The sequence below is a fragment of the Sorex araneus genome, chromosome 1 (genome assembly GCF_027595985.1).
Source record: "Sorex araneus isolate mSorAra2 chromosome 1, mSorAra2.pri, whole genome shotgun sequence".
Taxonomy (NCBI): Eukaryota; Metazoa; Chordata; class Mammalia; order Eulipotyphla; family Soricidae; genus Sorex; species Sorex araneus.
In genome coordinates, this window is record NC_073302.1 from 116,250,919 (window position 1) to 116,277,557 (window position 26,639).

Sequence of the window (26,639 nt, forward strand, 5' to 3'; positions counted from 1 at the left end):
TAAAGTAGTCAGTATCAATCAATTATTATAAATTAAGACTGACAAGGGATAAGCCAAGGATTGATGTCTGAGGAAAACGGAAACAAAAGAAGGCTTAAAGGGAATGAAAGTAGTTACAAGCAGCAGAAAAGAAACCCAGACTATTGAAAATTCAGAATCTTTTATTATAAAACAAACCACTGCAGTTATATATGCACATTTTCAGACATAAGAAAAGAGTACAATGGTTTTTCACTCTTCAAAATGTTTCCAGGACCAGAGCGATAGTACAGCAGGTAATTCACTTGTCTTGGTATGATTCCAAATATGGCTAAATCCTGGCACTGTATATGAGGCTCCAAGCATTGTCAGGAGTGATCTGTGATCACAGAACCAGGATTAATCTGTCAGCACAGCCAGTGTGTCTCAAAAGCTATATATCTGCATATGCATATACATATATACATACATATATATATGTCTTTTTCAGCTTGATACACTAGTAGAAATTGTCGATAAGCTGCAAGCTTGGCTTTTAAATTTTTCCCATAATTTACAATTTATATACAAACATTTATATATATACACACGTATATGTATGTATATATATGTTAATCACAACTATTTTCTTTTGTTTTATGCCAACTTCATAACATACTCAAATATAACTGTAGTAGGTGAATTAAAATTATTTATCAAAATTCATTGCTCTTTAATGCAAAGAATTACTGATTGTACGACTAGACACATTTATTTATTTATTTATTTATTTTTATTAGTGAATCACTGTGAGACAAAGTTACATACTTACAGGTTTTCATGCTTAAGTTTCAGTCATACAATGATTGAGTACCTACGCCTCCACCAGTGCCCATTTTCCACCACCAATGGTCCCAGCATCCCTCCCACCAACCCACCCTGTACCTTTCACCTCACCCTGCCTCTGTGGCATGGCATTCCCTTTTGCTTGCTCTCTCTTTTTGGGTGTTGTGGTTTGCTACAGAGGTATTAAGTAGACATCTTGTTTGGTCTATAGTCTACTTTCAGCCTGTATCTCCCATCCCTAGTGGGCCAACCTAGCACCCTTTGCTTGGTGATCCCTTCGTTATCAGAGCTAGTTCTTCACTTAGCATGTGAGATCAGCTTCCAAGCTGTGGAGTACTCCTCTTGGAAGTGAACTTATCTCTACTATTCTTGGGTGTTAGTCTCCTATTCTGTTACATTTTATTCCACAAATGAGTGCAATCTTTCTATGTCTATCCCTCTCTTTCTGACTCATTTCACTTACCATGATACTTTCCATGTTGATCCACCTATGTGCAAATTCCATGGCTTCATCTTTTCTAACAGCTGCATAGTATTCCATTGTGTAGATGTACCAAAATTGCTTTAATCATACTAGACACATTTTAAAATGCAATGTTTTTCTTTTTTAAAAAATTTTATTTTATTTAATCACTGTGACAAAAGTTACAAAGCTGTCAGATTTAAGTCTCAGTCATATAATGATTAAACCCCCATCCCTTCATCAGTACACCTGTTTCCCCACCACGAACCCCCAAATACCCCCCTCCCACCACACCCCGCACCTGAGTGGCCAATGATCTTCACTTTATTCTCTCTATACTTTGGATACATTCAATATTTCTTTGGAATTTTCCCCCAACAATCAAACCTGCTGAAAAGGCTTTATTTGATAGTTGTTTTCCATTGCTTAGAATGAAGATTATAGGAGCAGCAGTTTTGGATTTCTTTTGTTTTAGCTCAGCTCATAGTCTAGATGCATTTCTATTAGTCTCTGGGTGCCAAAATGGGTAAGTAGACCTCCTGGATCATAGTCTTTAAGGAGCAGAGGGGCCGGCCGTGTCGTGTCGTTCGAGGCTGCTCCGGATCTAAAATGCAATGTTTTTCAACTGTTGAGTGGAAAATTACCAAAGGATTCAGCAGATATTAGTTTATCCAAGATTGCATTTGCAAACTGTTTTCCTTTCGTGTATACATGATGGGGACATTAAGTTTATAATGGAAAAGTCTATTAAAATCTCAATTATGAATTTTATACGAAATAAAAAATAGTGATTAGAGAGCTTGAGCCTCTAATTTTGTTACATGTTGGTATCTCAATTAGACTTTGATTTAACTTCTATCCATTAGGGTTACAGGTACATGACAACTGCTTTCAGGTGATGTCTATAACACATTATTAACCCTGGTTCTTACAGGTATGTAAATAAAATAATTTTACCAATTGAATTTTAAAGTGTTTTATAAATTTAGAAGATACTAAATTTGATTACTTAACAATAGGTCCAGAAAAATTAAGAGGTTTAAGTAAATACTATGCTACATATGAATTATCAATGAATTATGGTCACACAGATAGTTTTCTTATCTTTCTTGTCTTACTATTAACATATTTTATAATGTCAATAGTTTATGCTACTGTTTGTATTTTTAAAACACAAGCTTTTTAAAATACTTGCCTGAAGAATCTGCCTCAAGAAGTACTAGAGATAACTGATACCACCTTTAAAGATGAATGAAATTCATCTTAGTAAGCTGGCATCTTCATTTACATTTCCCTGTTACTACTCTTACACCACCCCATGCAATGTACATCATATTCAGTGACATAAAACTGCATGTAATTATGCCTGCCATCTTTAAGGAAGGTTACCAAAAATAAATGGAAGGCATTCAGAGGAGGATGACTAGATTAATCATAAAGATGGGAGTATGCCTTTAAAGTAGAGAAGAAAGAACACAAACAGGAAATTCTTCACTTGCTTGCCCTTGTATAGCACTCCCTTGTCCTTCTAGGACTTTGCTACTCTCATCTCTCTTTATTTTCTTAATTTTCCCAACTTATCACTCTCTCGCAATATCTTTCTGAGTGTTTCTTCATTTTGCCAATGTCTTCCACTCCTGCTGCACATATTGATAGCACGATCCGGAAGTTCTAATGAATCCTAAACTTATTCTTCTCAATTCCCCAAGTTTTAGTGGTTGAGACACTCTTACTCTAATATGAGAACATTGATCTTCCCCACTCTGAAAAAGTCTGCATAGTCTCCTTTGAGAGAGGTGCCTTGCAAGAAGTCTGCTACTTCTGAGAATTCATCCCTACTCTCTTTGTTCCTATAATGATAATGTCATACCTAAATGCTAGAGTGCGAAGTGTAATTAGTCAAGAATTCCTGCACACAGAAAAACAAGTAGAGATTTTGATTAATATGAATTAACCAAAATCTATATTTAGTATGTATATCTAGTATGTATGTATCTATGCATAAACATATAAATAAAGTAAAAAAGCATTGCAATGTAATGAAAAGAGTGATACTGTTCTAGGCTAAATTTGTTGATGTGGATTTATTCATTTGTCGAATTACTTAAATGGCAAGAACCATGTCCAACATTTTGATTAATTAGTTATTTGAAACATGGACCTCTCCAAGTAACATAAATGAAGTTTTGTGTCAGAGCGTCCTTGATATAAGTGGGAGGTACCCCAAGAGGCCAGTTGGGTGCCATCTGCTCTTCTGGTTGATGAGATTGCTGTTGAATGTGTATGCATCAAATAAGTATGTTTCTAGCTACTTTAGCAGTACTCTCTAGAAAAGTGACTGTAAAAGATTTTAGATTTTGAAGAAGTTCTTCGTGAACACTAGGCTTTAATTGCAGAGAAGAATGTGTGAATGCATGCAAAGAAGTTTCCATATAACCGAAGATGCCTTTTTAATGGAGCAGTTGATCTAACAAACAAAATTAGGGAGCTCTGCAGTATATCAGCATCACTAGAATGAAAACATGTGAGATTGGGCACTTTGGGGCTCATGGTTAATTCACAGATTAACTAAAGAAGTCAGTGGGAATTAAAAGAATTTCAACAAACAGTATGTAGAGAACTAGATATTCAATCAAAAAAAAAGTATTTTTGGCAGACAGCACTATAAAAAATATAGCAGCCTTAAATGGATCTCAAACATAAATACAGAAAGCTTTTAGAGAAACAATTAAGTTATATATTCCTGTCCTCAGATTAAGTATATCATTCTCAGAAACATCCCTTAAAGTAAAATTCAAAAAGAAAAATACGTGTATTATTTGAATTTGTCAAAACTTAATAAAGCGTAGTGCTTGCAAAACACACCGATAAGAATATAAATAAAACAAATCGTGGTCTAGGGAAACTATTTGCAATTTATTTGTCTAACTCCATTCAGATTTCATGATAGAATATCATAGTGGGTGACATAAACAACAAAAATTTATTTCTCACTGCCTTGAAGGTTGAGAGATCTAACATTGGGATAAGGAAGACTCAGTATCTGATGAAGACACAGATTCTGGTTCATTTATGATGTTATTTACTCTGTCCTTACAAAGAAAAGAAAGAGCAGAAACTGAGGTCTCTGTTGAGGTTACAAAACTTATCCCTGAGAGCCTCATTCTCATGTGTTAATCACTCTTCAAAGATTCCACCTTTAGATGATAAGATTCCACCTCTAGATGATATCACATTGGCTATGAATATTTAGGAATTAAACTTTATCGTAGCACAACACCCATCCCATCATATAGGCATCCGAATTTTCTGAGATGACTTTGTCTGTGAAAGATATCAATAAGATTTCAATAAGAAAATGATTTTAGTATATTCTTCCTTCAAGTATAACAAAGGGTGTGTAAGAAATAAAAAAGATCATTCTTGCTTTTCTGAACTTATCAAAATCTCAAAATAATGATTGCTATATAAAACCACACAATAAGGAAAGCATATATACTCATACCTACTCTAGAATTAACTTGTCACAGTGTAGCTAACTTTGTCAGATGATTGTTATCACAGACTATAAGATCGATATGCAAAGCTTGTTATGGTATAATTGGGCTCAGTCACATGCTAGCCTCATATATAAGATTTAGCCACTACATAGTATGAGAATAATGATGTGTATATGATGTATAATAATTTAACCAAGACACCCTAAACATATTTTATACTAATCTTTTCTTTCCTTTTTTCCTTTGTTAAACTTATCTTCAAGGATTCAGATCTTTCAAACACGGCCATTCGTTCCAATTGCCTAAAAAAGAATTGCTATTTCTTATGACCCTTTTCACCTCTTCCAGGTGAAAGACGTGGTGGACATTGTACTTATCCTAGGCTCAGTGTCTGTTTTAGAAGTGAGAGAATTTAACAATCACTCCTGATTGGCTTTTCTGCTATAGAACTCGGAGTGAAATCAATGCTGAATGACCACAGAACTTATACCAAGCTGGCAGGAGCAATCTCGGGGGCCGAGATGGGGACAGCATGAGTTCTTTCAGATCTGTTGTTGCCAGCTGTGTGGAAGCATATTTCCTGTGGCTCACTGTTATCCCTGAAGCCTTTAAAAAGTGTGAATATAGGACTACAATGAATTGAAACCTTCTATTTGAACTGATGTCCTGGAAACTCGGCTCTACTAAATTTGGGTCAGATTTCTTCTAGTTTTCAAAAGGCTCAAAAGTGATTTTATTGCATGCAAGCCATATTGTTAATACTGAAGTGGCGTTGGTTCTTTATACTGTGAATTTTTAGCATTCTTCCTCACACTACTAACACAAGACTTTTTTTTCTGAGGAACAAAATGAACGGACTATTGACAGAATCTAGTTTCACCAGCTACTTGAAAACCCATATATCTCCCCCCGTGACATAAAATTGAACAATGAATGGGAAGAGTAGCTGTGATATTGATATGTTTCCCATTCTTTATAACTTTTCTTGTGAGAGTATAGAAATAATTCTTAATATTCATATGATTGTTATTTCAGATTATCAACATTAGCAAACATCTAAGAAATTTTATTTAAAGACAAAAACTGATATTGAAATAAGGAACCCAGGAAAAATACCTATTTTATGTCTGACACCACATATAGCTAAAATTAATTGTTTCAACCATCACTGAAAATGTGTACTTTTCTACAGATTTTAGTGGTCAAAAAAGAACATAATAGGAGACAAATTTTTTAAAGAAATTTTGGTCTGGGGCTAAAGAGATAATACAGGGGAAAAACTCTTGCATTATATGTGGTAAATCCTGGCTCAAGTACTGGTGTCATGTAAAATACACACAAACAAAAAGATAAGTCCTATTGGAATACATACATTTGATTAAGATAATATTCATAGTCAAGTGATGATTCTAGTAAAAGATTTGCTGTAATTTATTTTTATGGGAAATTATACTGAAGTGTAGATTATCTTTTAATGTAGGAGTACTGCTATTTGTTCAGCAATTGATCAAGTTGATTGAAATGGGCATAAACTCTACATTACTTTTTTTAATTGAATCACCTGAGAAAGAGTTACAAAAATTTTATGTTCAAGATTCAGCCCTACAATGATCAAACACCCATCCCTCTACCAGTGCACACTTTCCACCACCAGTGTCCACATTATATATCCCCAACCCCATCCCAGTCTTCAAACTGCCTCTATGTACTCTCTCTACTTTTGGGGATTGTGTTTTGCTTAAATTTTCTCACCATCATTCAAACCTGCCTGCCATGGGCAAATGATAGATCATTTATTGTCCATTGTTTATTTTAAATATTCTGTGTGCTGCTGCCACATGCTTCTGGAATCCTAGATTGTAAATTGTTGTGTTCCAGAGACATTTCTGTTGGGCACTAATCCATTTTGGAATTCTATTGGGCATCTTTGGACCAGAGCTGTTGGTGCACTAAGATGGCCAATGAGCAGATGGTGAGTCAGGGAGGGACTGCCTAGTACCTCTACCTCCATATGGCATGAAGATTTAGTCCTGAAACCCTCATAACTGGGCCTTATTTGTGGAGATTGTTGGTTTCTAGATTCCATGTGGAGTAGGCAGAGAGAGTGTACCTTCTCCATCTGGGGTGCCCCAGTGAAATTGGCTCTGCATTGGTCACGGAGAGATCTCCGACTCTTTGGTGTCTTCCAGGACTCATTGCTGTGTCTCTGGCTTTTAATCTCTTTTGAGATTTATTTATGGGTCTCTGCAGCAAGGCAGGTAATAAAGTTCACAGGGTGGTGCTGGAGTTGTTTCATGGAAGTGACTGGCAGTGCTTCCATGTGTATTGGGAAATAGGGGGATGTAGCCCACCCCAACTCTGTGAGTGCCTGGAGATTTCAGTCACAAAACCTACACACCCAAATCTTCAGCAGATTATATCTTGGTGAGGTCGGTCCTGAGATGGTGGAGTCAGGTAAGGGTTATGGTGGTGATTTTGGATTGTGGAATCAAGAGGCTATTGAGGGCTCTGATTGAGCAAGCACAGGCCAAGCTGCCTCTCTCTGATTTACCCCAGTCTGTTCAGCCATGCGTGGGTCAGAGATTAACTGTGGCTTTTGATCTCTTTCGAGATTTATCTGTGGGTCTCTGAAATAAGGCCAATAAATGAGCTTGTATAGCTGAGTCAGAGGTGGTTTGTGGGCATTGCTCCCACATACCTAACTTTGGGCCAGTTGATTTCTTGGTAAACTTGATCCCACGTTACTGGGATCTGTTCAAAGACACAGCGGCAATTTTGGGGTGTCGGGAAGCCTGAAGGCACCATCAGGCTGCTGATGCACTTGGCTCTCGGGTACAGGTTAACCTGTTAGTGGCACTATACCCCACAGCATAGATCTTTTTTTTTTTTTTTTTTGCTTTTTGGGTCACACATGGCGATGCACAGAGGTTACTCCTGGCTCTGCACTCAGGAATTACTCCTGGCGGTGCTCAGGGGACCATATGGGATGCTGGGAATCGAACCCGGGTCGGCCGCGTGCAAGGCAAACACCCTACCCGCCATGCTATCACTCCAGCCCCCAGCATAGATCTTTTTTGATTATTATTTTGATCTTTTTATTTTAAATTGAATCACTATGAATTACAAAGTTCCAAAGATACTAAAGATACCATAACTGATTTAGTTATGGACATGCAGTGTTCCAACACTAATCTTTTCACTCTTGCCCTCTATCCTCTACCTATGTCTCCAGATTCCCTCCTGCCCTCAGCCTGCCTCTGTGGAAGACACTTTGCATTTGTATCCTCTGCCTAAATATCAAGGGTAGGAAAAAAGAACAACATACATTTTGTTGGGGAGATTTCTATATTAATACTTAAGCAATAAGTTCAGTCAAAACCCTGAATCAGAGAGATAGAAACAAAATCATAAGATCAAATCAAAAGCTTTTTTCAAAGAACAAAATAATAATTCCAATAATGCAATAGTCTAAGAGTATTGATAACTCATACCTAAATTTCTTATTTTGAGAGAAATGCCTACCTACTTTTAGAAATGTATCAATTTTTACTTTTATTGTTTTTATAAATTGATTTCCAGATTTACGATTTATTTAATATTGTTAAAACAGATTTGTGTAGGAGACCTAAGAGAGTACAGTGGTAGGTGAATGCTTCAGGCTGACTTACTATCAAACACCAGCATTGCACAGAGTCCCGTAAATCCATATACAGAGATTGTTGAGAATAGAACCATGAATAAGGCCTGGACACCACCAGACTTGGCCTCTAATCGCCAGTGAAATTTTATCTTTGTCACTGTACATTGTCATTAGAGAATCACTGTATCACTGTCATCTTGTTGTTCATCGATTTACTCGAGCTAGTAACATCTCCATTCGTCTCAGCCCTGAGATTTTAGCAGTGTTTCCTTACTCATTTTTACCAACAATTGGAGGCTCTTTTCAGGGTCAGGGGAATGAGACTGCTATTGTTACTGTGTTCGGCATATCGAATACAGCACGGGAGCTTCCCAGGCTCTTCTGGGCAGGCGAGGTACTCTTGGTAGCCTGCTGGGCTCTCCGAGAGGCATATATATATATAACACATATACATATATATGTATATGTGTGTATGTATGTATACATATATATTTATTTCTTTTTATGATGATGCAGTCCAGGAATATGTTTGGTCATGTGTGAGGCTTGGCATGAGCATGTGGGAAGAGGCCTGGAGCATGTCAGCGGTTGGGTAGTGAAGGTTGGCCACCAGAGCTGTGTCACTTGGGCGGGGAGGACTCTCACCTGCCCTCCCTCTGGGGTGCCCCTGGCACAGAGTCCAGTGGTATAGTTTTGGGGGCCTCATTTTATGCTCCCATCTGGGAGAAGCAGCCGTGAGTTCTGGAGGGTGGCCAATGAGGACATTGTCTTGCACTGGCAGGAGATGGCTTATGGATGGGACCCCTGGGTCGCTGGAGATTGGAAGAGGCAGGCAGAGGATCTCTGCTCTTTGGTCCTGTTGAGCCCAGAGTCTAAGATCCTGAAGTTCTGCATTACCTTAGTTCTGTGGGACTTCACTCATGCGTGAGGCTCAGCCTGGGTGTGTGGAAAGTGGCCTGGAATGTGGCATTGGTTGGGCAGTGGAGGTCTGTCGGCTGCACTACCCATTAGACAGCACTATAATTTAACCTTATTATCCTTATGTAATCAAATACAGACTAGAACAATTCTATACAACATAGTCACATAGTAGGTACAATTTTCATCATTCCTTTATATTGTCTTGATTTGTTTCTCAGATCACACAACATGTAGCATATTTCCTTCTTTTCTGACTCTCACATCTTTCTAACTAAGATTTGAAAAAAAAAACTATCCTGTTTCACAAAATCACAAATCCTGTACACAGAGATTGCCCTTTTTTTTTTTTATCATGGATCCTCCATTTCCGTTTCCTTCCAAATTGCAGTCCACAACAAAATGTTACCTTTTGTTAGGTCTGTGTATGTACTTAAGCATCTTCATTCATTCATCTCTTAGACATGTGGGTTTCTTCCATATCCTATTTACAATATTAAGTACCATGATGAACCTAAGTGTACATACATCTTTTTGAATTAATATTTTTGTGTTTTGGGGGTAAATGATAAGAAGTGAAATTGCTGAATCATATGAAAGCTGCATATAAACACAGTAAATTTAAAACTATTAGAAATATGCTGTCATAAGTACAGCAATAAAATATTTTAAAAGAAAAAATGCGATTTTGCTTTTTTTAAATTGTCAATTCAATCGCTTCTCGGCCTTTTGGCTAAGATCAAGTGTAGTAAAATTGTCAATTCATTTTTATCTAATTTATTTCCCAGGAAAGTTAAATGATTGGATGTCCATCCAAAGTAATACTACTTGTATACATTACTTTTATCAACCTGAATAAAAATATCTTTTTTAATTTATTTTGAGAGTCTCTTGCCCTCACGCCTGGCTGTCTTCCCCAGGGTCCCTGGGAGAGGGTGGGCTCCAGCTTCCCTCCCAGCCTCGAGCAGAGCTCGCGGTGGCCAAAGACCACCGGAACTTAGCCACAGCCATGCTCAAGGCCCCTCTCCATACGTTCGGACAAGCCTCACACATGAAGGTACCGGCAGAGGAACCCAGGTGTGTGCAATCCCATCAACGGCCAACATCCAGAGACTTAAAAGCAAGCTCCCAGAAGCATGCAGCCGTTTCAAGGCCACACAATATCTTATAACCTACTTTTCCCTCTGGGAGAAACTGGCAAGCTACTGAGAGCTTCCTACCCACATGGGACAGCCTCGCAAGCTTCCCGTGGTGTATCCATTTGCCAAAGCCAGTAACCAGCTGAATTCATTCCCCTGACCCTGCAAGAGCCTCCAATGTGGCATCATTGGGAAGGCCAAGTAGAGAGAGGCTTCTAAAATCTCAGGGATAGGATGAATGTAGAGGTTACTGAGACAGTTCGAACAACTCGACGATCAATGGGATTTCATGATTCGTGATTTGTGATTTTGTGAAACAGGATAGTTTTTTTTTTTTCAAATCTTAGTTAGAAAGATGTGAGAGGGGAAAAAAGGTGAAGGGTGTGATTACGGAGGACACTGGCTTCTCCAGAGTGGAAGTAGCAAGCAAAGGAACATAGAGAAGAGCAAGTGAGATACACGTTCAAGGGAGGACATGGGCTTGAAAAGCAAATCCACAGTATTTTTCCTGAAGTAACATTGCTGTGCAATATTTCATAAATCATGTTAAGATATACACAGACTTTTTTTCATCCAACACACACACACACACACACACACACACACACACATATATATATATATATATATATATACACACATATGTATACATATATATGTAGTACATTTAGTTGATGCCTAAAAGTCCAGTGTGCTTTTTCTTTGTTTTTAAATTTCTGGGCCAGACCAAGCAGAGCACAGGGCTTTCTCCTGGTTCTGCTTTGTAGAATTAGTTCTAGAAGTGCCTGGGTGACCATAGCTAATGCTGGGAATAGAACCTGGTTGGACCAAATTAAAAGCAATCGCTTTTCCTGCTATAGTATCACTCTGATGCCACTAAAAGTCTAGTTCTATCTTTACCATCTAAGTGATCCTTTTGTCAAGATTTCCCCACTCATATCATTTTTTTTATCTTATATTAGTTGGGAATGGTCTTAGAGCCTACATGAAACACACGAGCTAAATGAAACAAAAAAAGCCTACATTTTTTGTTTCATTTAGCTCGTTTCTTTTTTCCAGTAAAAGTGTACAGTGAATTTCTATCTTTGACATTACTCTGACTGATACTGGGGTTTTAAGGATACCATGGGGAATAACTTGTTCTTAGAGAGTTACTGGGAGTAAAATTTAATTCAAAGTGAGAGGTGTCTGATCATTATCACATATTTTTCAGGGTTTTGCATTCATTATCTCAGAAGCATAAATTTTATAATTTTTCTTGTGTTTTTAAAAAAAGTTTTATAGTATAGGTCTAAGAGGGAAAATACATTATATAATTGTCAACCTCTCTTCCTAAGGAAAACATCAGGGCTTTCAAACATCATATATTTCCATATATTCCACATAAACATTCCTCTGTTGAGAAGTCTTTGCAGCTCTTCTAAATCATTATGAATGCTGGTAGCAAACAAAAGTGTGGAATGCAATTTGCTATGTATGTGCAAAAGTATAGTTGTGAATATGCCTTCAAAAATGATAGGGTTAGTGGAAATAAAAATATAAAGGACAAAATTCTGGGCTCGAATCTGATTGTCACTGCCAATTCCCCCTTGGGACTTTCATGGCTCAGTGAACTTTAGAGGCATTCCTCTGCTCTGCATTCAGAGATAGTTCATAGATTTTCTAAGGACAAATTGGAGAAAGTCATATAACCGCAGGGCTTTTCATCTGAATTGCATTAGTTGAATATTACCATTTTGAGCAAACCTGAAAGATATCCATTATAAGAAAATAATATAATTGTAATATTATAGTAAATGCTGTTATATTTTTACACATTTAATTGTATTGTTATATTAAATATTGTTACTTACACATTTAATTGTATCTCATCTATGAAGAACATCTCACCTAGTCCTATTTTCTTATTTGTCCATTATTAACCTTTTTTACCATATATTAATAGTAGATCAATATATCTTATATTTTCATTCTGTGTTAGGATTTTTACCTCAAATTTGTAATTTTTTCTAGAAAAAATCTGGTGTCATCATGCTTTTTGCATTAAATTTCAATTTACATATTTGTTCAGACACATTTTTCAATTCTGTTTTATTTTCAATATTGATCCTAGGCAAAAATGTGGACCCACCCTGCCTTCTTAGATCCCAGCAAGAAGGACATGTGATTTGTGTCCTTTTCTTAAAGGTGCCCACCTGAACTATGAGCTCTATTCAGAGGAAGGATTCATAGTGCAAAGGGATAAAAATATAAGATTCACATGCTCCTTTGAACTTGCATTTTAAGTATCTGGAACTCTGGACTTCCCAAGTGCCTATGACATAAGTTCTCTCAGCCTATCTTGCACACTCATCTTTAGACTAAAGGGCCTGACTTGCAGAGTGTTGGACAGAGGCTGGACTAGAGGTTTAGGCTGATCAACAAGTAGATGTGAGTTGCCTGCAGGTGCAACATTGATCTGAGTGGAAACTAAGTTGACAGCAAGAATCAAGATGCTTAAAGATGTGATATTGAGAATACAAGTATTTAAGAAGTGTATTCTTTTTCTTCGTTCCTAAGTTTAGATATTAAGGTATATGTGTTAGAATTTGACTTCTTTTGTTTTAGTTTTCCCTGATGCTCTGGAAGATCCTGAGGTTGGGACAAATTTCACTTCTCTCCTGCCACCTTCATATTTAGTAGGGATATTTAAGGACTCTTTGACGTTTTCTAAACCCACAGAGTCCTGAAAACTACTCACATCATGACATGACTTTTTTTTTTTCTTATTTATTTAAATAAAGAAAGCAATGCCAATTGTGTTGCTGGTTCTGTTCTGTTTTTGTCTGGGGGGGAGGGTTACTTCTGGGGATGTTCAGGGAACCATGTTTCCAGAGATCAAAGTTAGGCATCCTACACATCAAACCTGGACTTTGACCCTATTCATTATTTCCCCAGCTTTTCAGAACCATCTTTCAATACTCTGGCCATTTAGTTGGGAGAAGAGAGGCCAGTCAGAAATTTCTAATAGTAAAATATCCTCTTGACACCACCAAAGGTTTCATTTTGAGAGTGGTCTTCCTATTATTTTATAGTACAAGAATTGGTAATGCAATACAATGAAGGTCACTTTATTTCCATTCTGTTTTCTTACTTTTAACGTTCTACTTATTTTTTCAAAAAAGTCATTTTCCGTAACTAAAACACTTCAGGAAATAAAACCTGAAAAATCTTTTTTGTTTTTTACCTTAAAGGGTGATAAATCTTATGTATTGCCTCAAGTGATTATCTCGAACAAGAGAAGTTTCATAAAATACTCAAAAATTATTCTATATTCTAAACCCAAATAGAGTTTATAGACCAGATACTTCCCTAAAAATATTTTTATTTGACACTACATAATCATGATCACGATCACAATCACGAAATCTGTTGATCGTCAAATGGCTCAAGTAGTCTCAGTAACCTCTACATTCATCCTATCCCTGAGATTTTAGTAGCCTCTCTCTTCTCGGCCTTCCCAACGATGCCGCATTGGAGGCTCTTGCAGGGTCAGGGGAATGAGATTCAGCTGGTTACTGGCTTTGGCATAGATATATATCGTGGGAAGCTTTAAGAGGCTCTCCCACGTGGGCAGGAAGCTCTCAGTAGCTTTCGAGTTTCTCCCAGAGGGAAAAGTAGGTTATAAGATATCTCTCTGGGAGCTTGCTTTTAAGTCTCTGGATGTCGTCTGTTGATGGGATTACACACACCTGGGTTGCTCTGCTGGTACCTTCATGCCTGAGGCCTGTCCAAACATGTGGAGAGGGGCCTTGAGCATGACTGTGGCTAGGTTCTGGTGGTCTTCAGCCACCAGGAGCTCTACTTGGGACAGGGAGAGAAGCTGGAGCCCATCCCCTCCGAGGGGTCCCGGGGAAGACAGCCAAGCATGCGGGCAAGGGACTCTCTGCTACATAATCAGATAACTTTTATTTTTAAATCTGACATGGTCTGAAAATTACCAGCTATTCAATATTAGTGAAAGATAGTTAAGTCTTAAATTGAAAACTAGTCTATTTTAAAGAATGTCTTTACTTCCACTTTTTTTAAAGTACAAATCATAGAAGAAATTTCAAGTAAATCATGCTTTATTAAGCTATTAGGGTTTTTTTTTTGTAAATAATGCCAGAAAAGATATATGAGACAATCACGACTTGAATAAAATATATACAAATTAATTATTGAGAAAATTGGTAAATCAGTAAAGAAATCAGAACAATTTTTAACAGCCTTTCTATTCAATGGGTTTCTCCAGCATAAGAAGAAGCTGAAGGATATTCTTAAAGACATCAGATAATAAACATTTTACTGTCTTATAATAAGCTTGAGTGTGCTCAGGAGATATTTAAAAGTGTCTGATAAGGTCCATGCCTGGTACATTGAAGCTGCAGGTTTGATTCCTGGTAATGAAAGCCACCTCATGCCCCAGGCACCACTATGGTAGCCCGCCCCAAATGACTGGATTCAAACTGCACTCTGTGCAATATTGCTGGGAGTGGCCCTGCGATTCCTAGGGACTGTAGGGAAAAAAAAAACAATAAATAAAATAAAGTACAAGCTATTTTTCAAGCAAGATTCAGAATTACATGAATAGATTGTGTACAGTCTGACAATTTAAAAAATAAAGTCCTGCATTCTATATTCTGTTGAATTTGCTATGCTAGAGCCCAGAGCATCACTTTTCCAAGGAAAGAGTTTTCCTTCTGAGCTCCATCCCTGGACCCAATAACCCCGCTCTTATCTCAAAGCAATCTTTCTGCAATTGTTTACCATGTCAACTTCCTGTTCTCTGGAAGCTTACACACCTTTGATGGTATCAGTTATAACAATGGAGGATTATATTTTAATAATTTAACAGTGTTGCTATAGATTTATGCATCTATATTTAAATGCTGCAAATTGTAATAAAATACATATTTAAGTCATGTATGCTTATAAATAACAAGCTTGTAGATAGTTTTGTGACATGCATTGAGCTTTCACATTTATTTGTTTGTTTATGTTTTTTTGGGTCACACCCAGCAATGCTCAGGGTTACTCTTAGCTTTGCATTCAGAAATCATTCCTGGCTGTGCTCAAGGGTCCATATGGGATGCTGGGGATTGAACGTGTGTCAGCCTCGAGCAAGAAAAAAGCCCTACCTCTTGCATTATCACTCTTACTTTCAATTGGGATTTTAAAATCTGATATTGTGTTTGCCAGACCTAAGCTATATGCATAGCATTGTATCAATTAAAATGATAATAGTTTCTATGTTTCTTAAGTAATGAGTTATGCCAAGCAATCTCAATATGTAATTATCATAATAACTGGTCACTAACCAGGAAATGATTTAACATATAGTCAAACATTGGATTTGCAGTAGAAAGATATTCAGAATAGCACTCTTACCACAACAAAGTTTGATAACAAAACAAACTCTAGTTAAATGTTCTGTGTATTTCCATAATGTTTTTCACAAGGATTTCACAAAATTAATAACAACTCCCTTTGATTATCACTTGGTTGCAAAACAATGCAATTTTTTCAAGACAGATCTTGAATGAAATTTTATTCAAATATTCCTTGCACAACTGCTTATACCAATAAATATATCTGGTGGTTCAGAGATATAGTGCAGGAAATAATGCACTTTCTACATGTGACAGTGACTGAGTCCTGGACTGAATCCTTGGCACCAGACATAATCCCTTGAGAAATAAGAAAACATTCCTGAGCACTGAGCCAGGAACAGACCATGAGCACCAGAAGGTTTAACCCACCCCACCGAATAAAAGATATTGGGAGAGTCAAATTAACCAATTAAATATATAAATACTATATGCTATAATATTTTTTTTATAAAGAAAAATATCAGTTTATATGTCTCACTTTTCATCAGTTTTTTTTTCACTTTTATCACTTTTAATCAGTTTATATGCCACATTTTTTTCAGAAATGATGTAATGACATTTATATATCCACGTTATAATTGAATGGCGAGCGATAGCACAGCAGTAGGGCATTTGCCTTGCACGCAGCCAACCTGGGTTCGATTCCTCTGCCCCTCTTGGAGAGCCCGGCAAGCTACCGAGATTATCTCGCCCGCTCAGCAGAGCCTGGCAAGTTATCACACAGTTTGCATGTTGTATTTGTATGCCAAAAACAGTAACAACAAGTCTTACAATGCAGACGTTACTGGTGCCTGCTCGAGGAAATTGATGAGGAACAGGATGACAGTGACAGTGACAGTGAATAACAAAAATTACGATTAGATGAAAACAAAGAACAAAGAATAAGAACAGACAGCACATCAAATAGTCTGGTGACTAGAATAACATTATAAAATGCATATGTAAGGATTTTATGCCTACAAAACATTAATTTCAATTAAGTCCTTAACTTTCTAGCAACAAAAGATTTGTTTGTATAACATATATATTGTCTACTAGATGACAACAAATTCACTTGCTCAAGAGGAATGCAAACAATTATACTATTAATACAAAAAGAATTTAATATCTCCAAAGAAAATAACTTATAATTCACCTTAACAATAAGTAAAACAACTGGTTGCTTTAATCACAATGCATTGCCACAACTGTATAATTAAAAGTATGATTATTTGGTAAGAATGAGAAGAATGCATCATACTGTAATTACTTTTTGAACGTCTGAACTATTGTACAGTAGCTTTGAGATTATGTAGAAGAACTGATAAATGTAACTGAAAAAATGCTATACAAATACACTTCTCTCAGAAGGGCCTTTGATAGATTGATAGTGGGCAAGAGGGAATTTGAGATTGTATTTCCTGGCAAGTAATTGGAATAAAGCAATTCTACACTGCCAGATAAATATTGACCTCTATGTGCTAACAGACAGTGAAACTTGGAATAGAGTTGACCTTCTCTTGTGGAAATTGAATAGTCTGGTCAGGATGTGTACCTGGAGGAGTGGCTTTATGACATGGGTTGTGACAGTATTAGAATGACTATCTGGAGGCCAGCTGAAGGGCTCCTGAAAGTAACTTCACATCCACCATTTTACACAGATAGATGAGGAACTGATTATTCAAAACTTCTTTACATATCACATGGTAACAACTCTTTTAAGTAGAGAAATTTTAAGTATAGTCATACTGTGCACAGTAACAGTAAAAAAGAAATTATTAACATTAAGAATAGTTTTCTCCTTATAACATTTCAATCTATTATAAAATATTACAGTTGTGACATCACAGAACAATGGCAACTGTAATTGCGAATAGGACTTTCATATGAAATGATAACCCATGAAGCAAGTCGAAAAAATAGGAGAAATGACTTTTATTGTCATTTATTTGTTGTACTATTAGCTACTAGTTACAAAGTAAGTTAAATAGACTTCTTAATATATGAAAATGTTTCATATTTATAGGAAATGTTTATATTTTTATGGTTTCAGAAGATACAGACTTTTAAAAAAATAGTATCTAATAATTTAGCAAATCTCTATTTAAAGCTGAGTTTAGAAAATATCCTTCTTTATCACACAGGTTGCATGCATTATTCTGTGAACAAAAGACTCAAGTTCTCAAATATTCTCTGAATTAATGACATGAAATATTTGAGTGTAATCAATAAAAATGATATCGGAAAGAATGAGTAAGCATATACAGTTTAGAATCATTCAATCATTACTTGGATATATCTAAATAGACAACTCAAGTACATAAAGAGAGAAATGCCTCCCCAAGCGAGAAATAAGCATAAATGTAGAAGGGAAATGGACGGGTCTAGTGATGTGATCAGCAGTAGAGCGTTTGCCTTGCATTTGTAAGGCCCTGGCTTTGATCCCAAGAGTCACAGAATAAGGTAAGCATGAGAAACGTCACTCAGGAACACGGTCTAAAGTTACAAATTTTCTGTTTCACTTGTATCGCTTGTCATCCCATTGTTCATCGATTTGCTTGATTGGGTGCCAGTAACATCTTCATTCATCCCTGAAGCATGCTAGAGTAGCTCAATGGCATCTGCTCGCTCCAGGAATACGAAGAACCTCAAATTGTTTGTTCAGGGTCTTGGCAAAGAAGTCTGACCATCTCTTTGGTGGACAGCCAAGCGTTCTTTTAACGTCGAGTGGAATCCAGTCCGTAACAGCTCTAGTCCAGTGGTCATCTCCAAATCACATTACGTGTCCAGCCCATCTGATTTTCGAAGCCTTGGCAAATGTAACAGCGTCCCTGATCCTCGATCATCCAGTTCCTTCTCTTGAGTGAAACGTGATACTCCAAGCATAGCTCTTTCCATTCCTCTTTGGGAGACCCGAATAGCGTTCTCATCCTGCTTTCGTAGGGCCCAGGTCTCTGCAGGAAGAACGGTGGAGTCGAAAAGATGTGCCCGGAGCCGGAGGTTCTTCCTTTTCTTAACCACTTCTTTGACGCTCTTGAAGGCGTTCCATGCTGCTCTCTTCCTCCTGCGCAGCTCAGGTGCCAGGTCGTTAATCATGTTGAGTTATTGACTTAGGTACACATAACTGCTGCATTTGGAGATGTTCATTCTGTTGAGAGCAAATGGAACACTAGGAACTAGTCTGTTTCTCAGGAGCATCGTCTTTGTGAGATTCAGCTGCAGTTTGACCTTTCCACACTCACGGTCAATAGATAGATAATTGTAAGGATATATTTTTAGCATGAGGCAACACTGAAGCAATATACATGTATGTGTGATATATATGTTTATGTATTTATATATCAAGTTTGCACACTTATAAATATATGCATGTGTGTATGTATATATATATATGTATATATAATTTGTTATTCTCTTAACAGAATTAAGAGGATAAGTCCTGAGTTACAGAGACAGTGGATAGTAGAGGGGTTAAAGTGCTCACCTTCAGACCTTCCTGATTTGATTCCCACAAACACATACATTCTCCTCGAAAATTCCCCGGAGTGATCCCTGAGCACAGAACCAGTGGTAGCCACTGAGCACCACTGGATATTGTAACTGCAAAATAAACCCCCCCCAAAAAAATACAATAATATATATATGAAAAGAAAAAGAAAAGGAAAATATCAAATAGTCCTACAAGTCCTAATAATTCTATAATGTCATTTTCTCCCCAATTTTTATTTCATATTTATAATAACTAGATTTACAGTAGTGATCCTTTCAGAAAAAAATGTAATCAATCACCTGAAATTTATGAGGTGATGGGTGCCAAATGTATTATAATAACCTTGGAATAAATGGTGATTTTTTGTGTGTACTTTTATTAAGCACAAAAGTCTGATTTTTGTAGGAAATAGTAACAACAGTGAACTCTTTTGTGAACATGCACTAATCTATATATATGAGATTTATCTACTCTCCCAGAGTATTTTATTTCAACTGAAGGTTTACCTAATAAAATATAAATGGAGAATTAGATGAGCTTATATGAGCAAATCATGCAGATTTCTTGCCAGCCAAACACTTGTTATAGATCACCGGAGCTTCTCCAGCTTTTCTACCTAAGACAAAAAAAGAAAAGTTTGGAAAATGCAAAACAATCCATAGCTTATTCATGCTTATCCAAATTGGAATTTGTTATCCATTTACGGTGCCATTATTACATCATGAAAGTACAATATTTGAATAAAAGCTCATTAAAACTAGGCGTTTTGGAAGTGAAGAGGCTAGATCTTTGGTCCACTGGGGAGGCCTTAGACCAAAGGTTGCTGCTTAGGATTACTCCGGGCACCCTAGTGAGGTGCAGTGTCCTCCAGAACTAAGTTTGGCTTTACTTGGTGGGGATTATATACGGCTCCCGGCATTGAACTCAATTGCAATCGGCCAAATACTTGTCAAGTGTTTACCCCCTGTACCATATATCCAGTCCCATATACATTTCAGTGTTTGCTTAATCACATCATGTGAGTGTATAAAAATAAAGGTGTTCTAAGCTCATTGATTCAATTCAAGGCTTAACTAAAACGTTGATGTTAATGATGTGAAACACTCTTATTAAAGTGTCTTTAGAATTGTTGGAAATATGTACTGCTTCCTTCTAAACTACATGAATATTCACATATTCATAAATGAAACCATCTGTCTTTAAGTAAACCAAAATTACCTTTGTTCTAATTACTTTGTATGTAACCAACCTTTGTGGATCTCTACTTGTTCATGTTAACAGAAGTAGACATTTTATGGACAAGAAAATTTCCTGGAGAATTGAATATAGTTTGGAATGGAAAATTTCAATCAGCCATGAAATTAAACAGGGCTTTAGGAAGGAAAAAAAAAGATAAAAGAAAAGAAAAGCTTTTTAATTAGGAATTCTGCCCTCCCATGTCAAAGTAAATAGTGTATTTTTCCAAAATATACTCCTGAGAAATGTGTATCTTGGACTCCCCTTTACTCCAATTTTCAGTGTCTAGATGAAGTGTCAGTGACTCTCCACTTGTGGCTAGATTTACTGGATAATTTGGCAAACATGCTTGTTCTAAATTTACTCTATAATTAACTTGACCTCCTAATACTTCCAATACTTTGCCCCATATTTTATATATTCTTAAAAATTTAGCACTTAACATGTGTTTTTTGTTTGTTTGTTTTTATGGTATAAAGAGAGTGAGGGAGGGGCTGGAGCAATAGCACAGCGGGTAGGGGCTTTTGCCTTGCACTTGGCAGAGCCAGGTTGATTCCCAGCATCCCATATGGTCCCCTGAGCACCACCAGGGGTAATTCCTGAGTGCAAAGCCAGGAGTGAGGCCTGTGCATTGACGGTGTGACCCAAAAAGCAATAAGACAGAAAGAGAGAGAGAGAGAGAGAGAGAGAGAGAGAGAGAGAGAGAGAGTGAAAAAGTAAAAAAAAAATTAAGAAAGAACTAGAATTATTCTCACCTGGTCATAGTGATATTAAGTAGTATCCTCTTAGTTTTATTTCTGACATCTTAACAATGAGATAAATATATCACTGATTTGAAATTATCTTATGACTAGACTTTGTTGAAGTTGTTACTGCCTGTTTTGTGTCTTATTTAAACACGTTCTTAATATGAATCATGAAGATATGATGGGAGCTAAGTAAATATAAAGTGGGAAATATGAATGAGCCAGAAGTTTTGATATTATAAAATAATCTAACATATAATAGAATAAAAATAAAACTAGGTCTGATCCTCCCTAGCTACTCATTAAATTGTTTTCAGTCTTGCTAGTAAGGATAAATCTTCCCAATTCTTTTATTTATCTTTTAAGCTGTGATTTGTGGTCCAAGATCCCCCAAGAATTTTCTTGTGCTGTAGAACATATTAGAAAACTTGTAAGTACAGATAATATTGCTTTAGTTATAAAAGTAGTCAGATAAAATATATATCATAGACATTTTTACATGGGCTGCTCTCAAATCTAATAATTTTTTCCTTGCATGGAAAAACTTGTTTGATACATTTACCAGTCATTGTAAGAGAGATTTCTTTGAAAATTCACTTAAATTGCAATTTTAAATATTGAGAGTATTAATGCTATATATGCATATATGTTCAAAGTATATACATATATATGCAACATCATTCCTTGACCCTTTAACCAAATACATTAGACATTTAAAATAAATAAAATTCACACATTATGTTTAGTTCAAAAATATAGAGTTATAAATTTCATTAATTCCAAAATCTTAATTCAATTTTTATGAAGACTTCACTAAAATCAAGTAGTGCATCTTTAGGCTAAGGGATATTACGGACAGAGATAACAGGACAGAGATTATTGTGGTCAATTGACTGTGTTTCAGTATCAGGAACCACATGTGGTCTTCCAAGCACTTACAGGAGTAAGACCTACACACTGTTAGGTGTGATGCCCCTGAAAACAAAACAAAGAAAAAACATAAGAAATAATGATATAGAATGATATTGGTACACAATTTCCTTCCAAACATAACAGAATTAGAAAGATTAGTTAGAGATAATAGATTCATGAAATTTGTGTCAGCAAGAAATTTGATTTAAGGAAATATATCAGAGTAAAATTACAATGGAATACTATGCAGCTGTTAGAAAAAATGAAGTTATAAACTTTGCATATAAATGAACATACATGGAACGTAATATGCTAAGTAAAATGAATCAGAAAGAGAAAGACAGACATAGAAAGTTTGCACTCATCTATGAAATATAAAATAACAGAGTAGGAGACTAATATCCAAGAATAGTAGAAATAAGTACCAGTAGGTTGGCTTCATGGCTTGAATGCTGGTCTCACATGCTGGGGGAAAAGGCAGCTTAGTTAGAGAAGGGAAGACCAAGTTAAATGTGATTGGAGATCTCGCTCAGGAATTGAGATGCGTGCTGAAAGTAGACTAGAGACTGAACACAATGGCCACTCAATACCCCTATTGCAAACCACAACACCCAATTGGAGATAGAGAGATCAAAAGGGAATACCCTGCCACAGAGACAGGGTGGGGTGGGGGGAGATGGAATTGGGGGGTGGGAGGGATACTGGGTTTATTGGTGGTGGAGAATGGGCACTGGTGGAGGGATGTGTTTGCAAACATTGTATGAGGGAAAAACAAGCTTGAAAATGTGTGAATCTGTATCTGTACCTTCATGGTGACTCACTAATTAAAGAACAAAATATATTAATATATATGTATATATAGATAGGGGACCAGAGTGAAGTAGGATGCAATCCTTACCCACATTTGAATTCCAACATCCCATATGGTTCCCTGCCGCCGCCCTCGCGGCCAACTTGAACCTCGGCCAGAGAGAGGGAATGAGAGTTGAGTGGGCTAGGGAGGACCGCATGCAATATGCGGCATACAGCAAGTTTATTGAAATCCAAGCGGGTTTATATAGTCTTAGCTTAGCAATGATCAGCAGGTTACATAAGTGGCATAAACATTATTAAGTTGTGAGAGCATCTTTATTTTTGCCAATATTACTTGTTTTTCGGTTCCTTCTCTCAGCCTTAAGAAACATGAGAAAGCAGATGTGGCCTTGAGCATGGCCATGGCAGATGCGAGCCAATCCTCCCTTCAGCCTCCTCTGAGTCCAGCTGCCAGAGCATGATGGCCCTTCAACTTTTCTCTCGAGGCAGGTTTCCAGAGCATGGTGGCCCTTCGGCCACCTGTCAAGGTCGGCTGTCAGGGGATGACTCGCCCTCATGCCACGTTTCTCCATACTCATTCCTGTTTACAGGAACTAAGGCAGGGGGTGCCCAGGCCCGTGCCCAACAGTTTCCCCCCACCCTTCAGGAGTGATTCCTGAGTATGGATCCAGGAGAAACCCCCTGAGAACTGCTGGGTGTGGTCTCCCCAAAGACAAAACAATAAACTACACAAGATAATTTAGATGTAAGTAATGTTTAGTCATCTGTATATGAAGGGATCTGTTTGTGCAAAGAGTGAAAGTTGAAAGATGGCTTCATAACTGGAATTCCATTCAGTTACTTCCTGGCTTAAATATAAAATAAGACGGTGGAATGATGACTAACTAAAGAAATGAACATGGGTTTATGGTAAATTATACATTGATTTTGTTCTAAATTTGCTTGACTACTAAATATAAGAACAAATACAGAGTCAAAATCAGAATGAAGTGCAGTATTTTAATGCATCGTTAACATAAATAAATATGTTAGAAGTTTTAGAATTTTAATTAATTTTGTTTTCTTTCTTTAGAAAAGTTACATATTACAAAGTAGCTACATTTTAAATTGATGTTATTTAAGCAGAACATGTGAGCATAGAAGCATAGACTTGCTAGATATGGTTTCCATTTCACAGGAAATTGTCTCTGTCTTTCCTCCTCCTCTATTTTCCATTCCCACCTCCCCTTTTCCTCACCTCAATTTTTCTCTTTCTCTTTCTCATGCTCTTTTTTTTCTTTTTTCCATCTCCTCTCATGACCCACTCACCCAATTACTTGCTTTTTGAGTAAGAACAGCATCATTTTAATGGTATTATGAGAACAAAATAAATAGACCACCAAATGAAATAATTTGCTATCAATACTATCTAGAAATGAATTAGAAAATGAGTTGTGTTAGAGTTTCCTATCTAAGTTCTTTCGCATTAGAGCAAAAGAACTTAGATAGGAAAAAATAAACAGAGGGCTGGAGTGATAGAGCAGTTTGCAAGGCAATTGCCTTACACAAGACCGAGCCACGTTCTATCTCCAGCATCATGTAGATCCCCTGAGCACAGCCAGGAGTATTCCTGAACACAGAGGTAGGAGTCAGCCCTGATCACGGCTGGATGTGGCTCAGAAACATCTATCCTGGAAATATTATGTTCTTATAAATTTAAGAAGTACCTCGAGTTGATAAATGGAAGATAGAGCTCCAATAGCATGGGTGTGATCCGATCATTAATTAAACAAAGAGGTAATAGCATAGGTGTCTTTTCTTAATTATTGTTGATTACACTGGTAAGTTTGAACAATTCATTACATGAGGGGAAAGAATGATTCAGTAATTAATTCAAGCCCGTGAATGTAAGAAATTTGATAAATTGTGATATCATTTAACAAGATTTAAAAAATACAATAGCAATTTTGTGGAAATTGATACTGAGTTGAGTTTGATACATTGAATCTTTAATAGCAGCTGGGAATATTTAACTTAGAGTTTGAATACATTATTTGACCAAACATTTGTAAATATTACTATTTGCTTAGGGCACATATGAATATATACAATGCCACATAAAGTCACAGAAAAAAACAGCATGCTTAAATGCTTTTTCAAGTTGTCTTTAATATAATCATATACAAAACAAACATAATAAAAAAGCTATGTATAAAGCTAAAAGAGGGCAGTATAACTAAGATTAGCAGAGATTACATATATATGAGAAGAAAAATTTGTCAGCTCCCTCAGATAGGGGGGAATTGTGGGAATAATATTTAATAACCTGTCATTAAACATCAAATACTTTAGTATTTCCATGTTATATTGTGTAATAGCCCAGTAACAATGGAATTATGATCAAGGGTATGATGGTACAATATTTGGGTTTTAAGATGATACAATATTTGGCATTGTTTCCCAAAAAATATATTTTAATTTGTCTATTTTCCATATATGTAATTCAAAAAAATTTACATAGATGCAGATTGCTTTAAAAACCCTGATTTATTTGTTTATTTAAATCATTGAAGCAACATGGTTACGATAGAATTATAAATTTTGCTTCAGCCATATAATGTTACTTATCACAATAAACACTCTTGCTTAATCCTGTCTGAATCATCCTTTTGACACAGATCTTTGAGTTTATTCTATGAATTGTACTTTCGATTAGCTATAAGTATTGCCTTAAACATGATCACTTCCATGACATAATTATTTGAAAAGCATATGAATTTTCTTATACTCGCATTCAAAAAACATTCTGGACAACTTAATCTCGTAGAAAAGAAGACTAAAACAAATGGAGAATTAAACTATTTCAGGGAGCTCTAACTGAATCAGCCTAATCACAACCGAGGATATTGTGTAACTATGCAAATACCTACAGAAATATTATGCTAATGATAAAAATATAGGTTTATTCTAGGTTCGAGCTGTTACTAATATACATATTAAGACAATAGAATTACTGTGTTTTGCTTCACATGTGTATATTCTTAGAATAAATCTCATATTCAGGTTATATTTGCATATTTTTTCCTCATTAACAACTATGCTAGATGGAGGCAGAAATCATAATTACCTCTTCTGTTCCTACTGCACTTTAGAGGTTTTTCTAAGTCTGCTGGATCTTGGTTTTTAAAGTCATTTATCAGTCAAATTATTGACTCTTTAAAAGCAATCCATTGTTACAATTTTCACTAATTGCTTTTATGACTTATTTTTGACTTTGGTGTGCTACGTCTTACAATAACTTTTCTACTAAAGATTTACTTGGCTTTTGATTCCTCGGGTCACGCAAAATTTCTAACACCCAAGGATTAATGCTTCTCATTACCTGTGAAATTATTTTATCTACTTTTTTTTCAGGCACTATTTTTATTCACTCTGTTACTCCTTGGTGACAGATAATTTCCCAGGGTTGCTAGAACAAGGGGAAGTGAAGTACAGTTTGAATACGCTGTATTTTCTTTGAAATGAAAGGTATCTACTGTCATGCTGGTGTTCAGAGTAGATTTTCATCAGTTCGAAACTTCTCTGCCGTGGGGAGAGAGCAAAGTTGTC

General features: G+C 36.4%; 1 pseudogene; it reads left to right on the top strand.

The window, feature by feature from the left end:
• The first annotated feature begins 10,038 nt into the window (after window positions 1-10,038).
• On the top strand, window positions 10,039-10,181 carry LOC129401134 (U2 spliceosomal RNA; annotated as a pseudogene).
• Window positions 10,182-26,639: the final 16,458 nt, after the last annotated feature.